Raw genomic sequence first — 6,360 nt, 5'->3', positions numbered from 1 at the left:
CATCATTCTTGTGAGTTTTTAAGATACAACAACAAATCTGTCTAAAGTTGCCTAGTTTAGTCATTTAATATGGTTCTTGCAAAACAAGTGATTATATAGGTCCAATTAGTCCCTGTGGATTCGACACCCTTACTTGTGCTATTATACTCAATATGTTTTAGCATTAGGAAGGTTTAAAACATATCATCAACAAGTCTTTTCCTACATATTATGAACGTTTTAAATCTCTTGTTGCTTCTTGTCCACAGCATCAAATGAAGGAGGAGCTTCTTCTACAATACTTCTACGAGGGACTTCTACCAGCTGTTGATAATGCAGCAGGTGGAGCTTTGAAGAAAAAGAATGCTCAAGAGTCATATAACATTTATGAGATGTTGGGGTCTAATGCTCAACACAAAGATCTAAGGGGTAAGAAAGTTGGAGTGTATGAAACAAATTCTAATCATGAACTTTCCTTGCAGGTAGCTAACCTAGAGAAGAAGCTTGAAGCCGTGCTCAACATGGTGCCAAAAGCAAATGAGGTGTGTGCCATTTGCAACATACCAAACCACCTTACTCATCAATGTCCATCTAGGGAAGCCTACCCCGAATTTGTCCAAGAACAAGTGAACCTCATGAATTCTTACAATCAAAGGCCAAGGAATGATGTGTATTCAAACACATATAACCCAAGTTGGAGAGATCATCCCAATCTTTCATGGAGGAACAACAATCAAAATCAAAATCAATTCCAAAACTTCCAACCAAAACCGGCCACTACACTTGAGGATACGGTTAAGTTGTTAGCTCAAAACACCTTGCAATTCCAACAAGCTACCAATAGCACTTTCCAACAACATTCGGCTGCCCTAACCAAAATGGAGACACAATTGGGACAGATTGCGGATGCCTTGAACCAAAGAGAAGTTGGAAAGTTTCCAAGCCAACCCGTGATGCTTCAAAGGAACCAAGAGCAAGCCAAAGCAATCACTACACTTAGAAGTGGTAAGGTTATCAATAATAGAGTTGGTAATGAAGTTACTAATGAATTTGATCATGTGAATGCAGGGGTTACTCAAGGAGAAAATGAGAAACCAAATGAGGAACCAAGCCCTGCCAATTCCTCATTTGAAGCACCAAATCTTCACAAGGCCGAGAAGCCTTATACTCCACCAATACCATTCCCTGGAAGACTTGCCAAAAGCAAGCAGGATAAGTCATTTAAGGACATTTTTGATATTCTAAGTAAAGTGAATGTTAACTTACCTTTGCTTGATGTCATTAGGAACATGCCAGCTTATGGGAAATTCTTCAAAGAGTTAAACAACTACAAAAGGAAGTATGGACCACATGAGAAGGTAGTGGTGTCTGAGAATGTAAGTGCAGTGTTGCAAAGAAAACTTCCACCAAAGCTCAAAGATCCAGGGAGTTTCTCTATCAACATTACTATAGGAGAAAATAAAGTTGAAAAAGCAATGCTTGATTTGGGTGCTAGCATCAATTTAATGCCTTATTCTGTGTACCTTCAACTAGGTTTGGGGGAATTGAAAGCCACCACCATTTCATTACAACTTGCAAACAGATCCGTGAAGTATCCAAGAGGTATAGTAGAGGATATTCTAGTTCAAATTGATAAACTAATCTTGCCTGCGGATTTTGTAGTGTTGGACATGGAAGAAGCTCCTATACATGATAGAGAGTTGCCTATTTTGCTTGGAAGACCATTCATGGCCACGGCCAAGACTATCATTGATGTGCAAAATGGACTCCTCACTATGACAGTGCTAGGAGAGACCGTGCAATTTAAAGTGTTTGAGTCTCTTTCTCATCCTTCTTCATCTCTTGAGTGCTATGCCATTGATGTGCTTGATTCACTTGTTTTCTCTAAGTTCTTGCAGGCACAATCTAGTGAACCATTACAAACTGTTTTGACTCAATCTCAAGATGAGTTTGATGAAGAAGATGCACTCATGAAAGTAGTAGCTGCTTTGGAAGCATTGGCACCGTATCCTTTAAATGTTTCACCTCTTGTAGAGCATTTAGAACCATCTAGGTCACATTTAATTCCTTCCATTGTTAAGGCACCAAAACTTGAACTTAAACCACTTCCACCACATCTTAAATATGCATATCTAGCTGAATTTGAAACTCTTCCGGTTATCATAGCTTCTGACCTAAATCCAAATGAAGAAGATAAGCTAATGAGAGTGTTAAAGAGTCTAAATCAGCTATTGGATGGTCTATTGCAGATATCAAGGGAATAAGCCCTACCATGTGCATGCATAGGATTCTTTTGGAGGATGGATCAAAGACAACCCGTGAACCACAAAGAAGACTCAATCCACACATGAAGGAAGTGGTGAGGAGTGAAGTGTTGAAGTTGTTAGATGTGGGAATCATATATCCCATTTCTGATAGCAAATGGGTGAGTGCTATTCAGGTGGTACCCAAGAAGGTGGGAATCACAGTAATGACAAATGAAAACAAAGAGCTTGTGCCCACAAAGCCCACAGCCAGTTGGCGTGTTTGCACTGATTACAGGAAGTTGAATTCTAGCACTAGAAAAGATTACTTTCCTATGCCTTTCATAGATCAAATGCTTGAGAGATTGGCAGGTTACTCACATTATTGTTTTCTGGATGGTTACTCAGGTTACAATCAAATTGCAATTGCTCCAGAGGATCAAGAGAAAACTACCTTTACTTGCCCCTTTGGCACATTTGCATATAGGAGAATGCCATTTGGACTTTGCAATGCTCCAGCAACTTTCCAAAGATGTATGTTGGCCATCTTTTCTGACATGGTAGAAAGATTCATTGAGGTATTTATGGATGACTTTTCAGTGTTTGGTTCTTCTTTTGATGAATGTCTTAACCATCTCTCTTTAGTACTTCAAAGATGTCAGGAAACAAATTTGGTTCTCAATTGGGAAAAATGCCAATTCATGGTGAAACAAGGAATTGTGTTGGGACATGTAATCTCTAGCAAAGGAATGGAGGTGGACAAAGCCAAAATTGACATAATCACCAAGATGGCACCTCCCACAACCGTGAAGGGAGTGAGAAGTTTTTTGGGACATGCGGGTTTTTATCGACGTTTCATTAAGAACTTTTCAATGATCACTCGTCCATTATGCAATCTATTAGCTAAAGATGTTGCATTTCATTTTGATACAGCTTGTATGGATGCATTCAAAACTTTGAAACAGGAATTAACCTCGGCCCCAATTATTATGGCACCAGATTGGTCTTTACCTTTTGAATTAATGTGTGATGCCTCTGACTATGCTATTGGTGCAGTTTTAGGGCAAAGGGTGAACAAACTTCCACACGTGATCTACTATGCAAGTCGGACTCCAAATGATGCTCAACTTAACTATTCCACAACTGAAAAGGAGTTGCTTGCTATTGTTTTTGCTTTAGAGAAGTTTCGGTCATACCTTGTGGGATCTAAAGTTATTGTGTTTTCTGATCATGCAGCCCTTAGGTATTTGATGACAAAGAAGGATGCTAAACCACGCTTAATTAGATGGATACTCTTACTACAAGAGTTTGACTTGGAGGTTCGAGATAAAAAGGGAAGTGATAATGTTGTGGCTGACCACTTGTCAAGACTTAATGAGAACCATGGAGTTGCACAACCTTTGCCTCTAAATGAATCATTTCCAGATGAACAACTCCTTGTTGTTCAAGAAAAAGAACCGTGGTATGCTGATTTCGTTAATTATCTTGCTTGTGGTGTAATGAGAAATGACATTTCTTTTCAGGAAAGAAAAAAGTTCCTTGCCATGGTCAAGCACTACGTTTGGGACGAACCATATTTGTTTAAATATTGCCCTGATCAAATCATTAGGAGATGTGTCCCAGAGAGTGAACAACAAAGCATTCTAACGTTCAGTCATACATTGGCATGTGGCGGACATTTTGGTGCCAAAAAGACATCTCTTAAAGTTTTACAATCTGGTTTCTTTTGGCCTACTTTATTCAAAGATGCTTTTGATTTTTGTTCTAATTGTGATAGGTGCCAAAAGATGGGGAACATTAGCCGAAGAAATGAGATGCCATTGAACAACATTTTGGTGGTAGAGCTTTTTGATGTTTGGGGAATCGACTTCATGGGACCATTTCCATCATCTTTTGGCTACTTATACATATTAGTGGCAGTTGATTATGTATCCAAATGGGTTGAAGCCATTGCTACAAGAACTAATGATCATAAGGTTGTTTTGCACTTTATTAAAGATGTGATTTTTTGTAGGTTTGGAACGCCAAGAGCTATTATTAGTGATGGTGGTAGCCATTTCTGCAACAAACCCTTTGAATCATTGATGAGGAAGTACAACATCAACCACAAAGTGGCAACCCCGTACCATCCTCAAACCTCAGGACAAGTGGAGATTAGCAATAGGGAGATCAAAAACATTTTGATGAAGACTGTGAGCCCCACAAGGAAGGATTGGTCGTTGAGGTTGAATGATGCACTTTGGGCGTATAGAACAGCGTACAAGACCCCCATTGGCATGAGACCTTATCGTCTTGTGTTTGGGAAAGCTTGTCATTTGCCAATGGAGCTTGAACACCGAGCATATTGGGCCATTAAGAAGTTCAACTTTGATTACAAGGATGCTGGAATAGCAAGGAAGCTCCAACTTAATGAGTTGGAAGAGCTCAGAAATGAGGCATATGAAAATGCCAAAATTTACAAGGAAAGGACTAAGCTCTATCATGACAAAGCCATCCTAAGGAAGGAGTTTCACCAAGGTATGAAAGTACTTTTGTATGACTCACGTTTGAGACTTTTTCCAGGTAAATTGAAGTCTAGATGGGTAGGACCATTCAAAGTGTTGCAAACATTTCCCCACGGAGCTGTGGAGATAGAGAACATGAAGAATGGCACCTCTTTCAAAGTCAATGGACAGAGATTGAAACCATATTTGCAACAAGAGGAGGAAGGGCAAGTGTATCAAATTGTCGATTTTCTTGAGTTTACAACACCATGAACAAGTTCCATGTCTTGCCTAGACATTAAATAAAGCGCTTGCTAGGAGGCAACCTAGTGTGGTTTGTATTCTATCTTCATGTTGTGTTTATGTTGTTACCATTCCATATTATTTACCTACTTGAATTGCATACAATTTTAAGCATCGAGGACAATGCTTACCATAGGTTTGGGGGTATTTTGGGATGGAAGGTTTGTTTTTGTGTTTGTTTTGGTTAAGTGTGCTTTTGCTTACTAATTCGAATGCTTATGAGGACTATGTTTGCAAACAAACTTTTGGGTTGCTATAAAAAATTTTTGTATCTTGTGTCTTGTATAAAGATGTAATTCTTGGAGATATGATGATAGAGGTACCATACTCAAATTCTGGAAGAAGAATAGTGGAGACTACCCTAGTGAGTTATTTTGAGCTTAATTGCTTCTTTTAGAGGGTTTAAAGTGTTTCAACTCCTATCTTTTTCTTTCAATTTCACTTTAAATGATCTCTTTACTTCTATTTTGTTTGGATGCTAAGAATTACTCTATTTTGCAGATACCATGTGTTTGGTATCATTCATGAATGAACTCAATGAAATGATGTTAGGCTATGCATGTTTTAACTACTAAAAGGCTTAAATCCTATCCCTTTGTGTGCTCCATTCACCATTGTTGCAGCCAAACACTTTAGCCTAATTCTTTCATCACCCGCACCATACTCTACCCATTCTAGCTCAATATAAGCCATACCTTATAGTTTGGGGAATACCAATTTGATGAAAGCTTAAGGTAAATTGAGTGAGAGATCAAGATTGTGGCGTGTACCGAGGGCACCTATGTGAAAGTTGTTTCTAAGCATAAAAGTTATAAAAAAAAAGAATCAAAGTGGATACAAGTTCCAAATCTCCTCTTTATAAGGTTTAGGGCCTGGACGCCAAAAGAAGAAAGAAGGCAAATGCAAGTGAAGAGCATGATCCTCAAGGACACTTTGGTATACCCCAAGCTCTAGTATTTCATATCCCTTCTTTCTTAACCTTTAACCTAAGCCTTACATTACAATCTTGAGAAAGACCTAGCTGATCATTGAGGATGTATTCATGGGTGATGGTAAGTGTATGTTATTTTTATTCTTAGCATTTGATTCATTTCATGAGATCTACTCAGAAATTGTGCTTCCATTTCGGATTTCATATGTGAGAATTTTGATTGCCTTTACATAATTTCACTCATATATGTTGTGAAGAGACTGAACCTTAGGATCTGAGTGAGAAATTGAGTGGAAGCTGTGAGGAGTAGAGTTGAGGCGATTTCTTTCTTAAGCATTTGGGTATGGTGGCCTTGAAGTTGTAAGACATGGAGAAATATCTTTATACATCACAATTGATATAATTCTTTGGAGTAGAAAAC

Source organism: Malus domestica, chromosome 12 (assembly GCF_042453785.1).
Source record: "Malus domestica chromosome 12, GDT2T_hap1".
In the NCBI taxonomy this organism is placed as follows: Eukaryota; Viridiplantae; Streptophyta; class Magnoliopsida; order Rosales; family Rosaceae; genus Malus; species Malus domestica.
Note: the sequence above shows the minus strand (reverse complement) of the source record.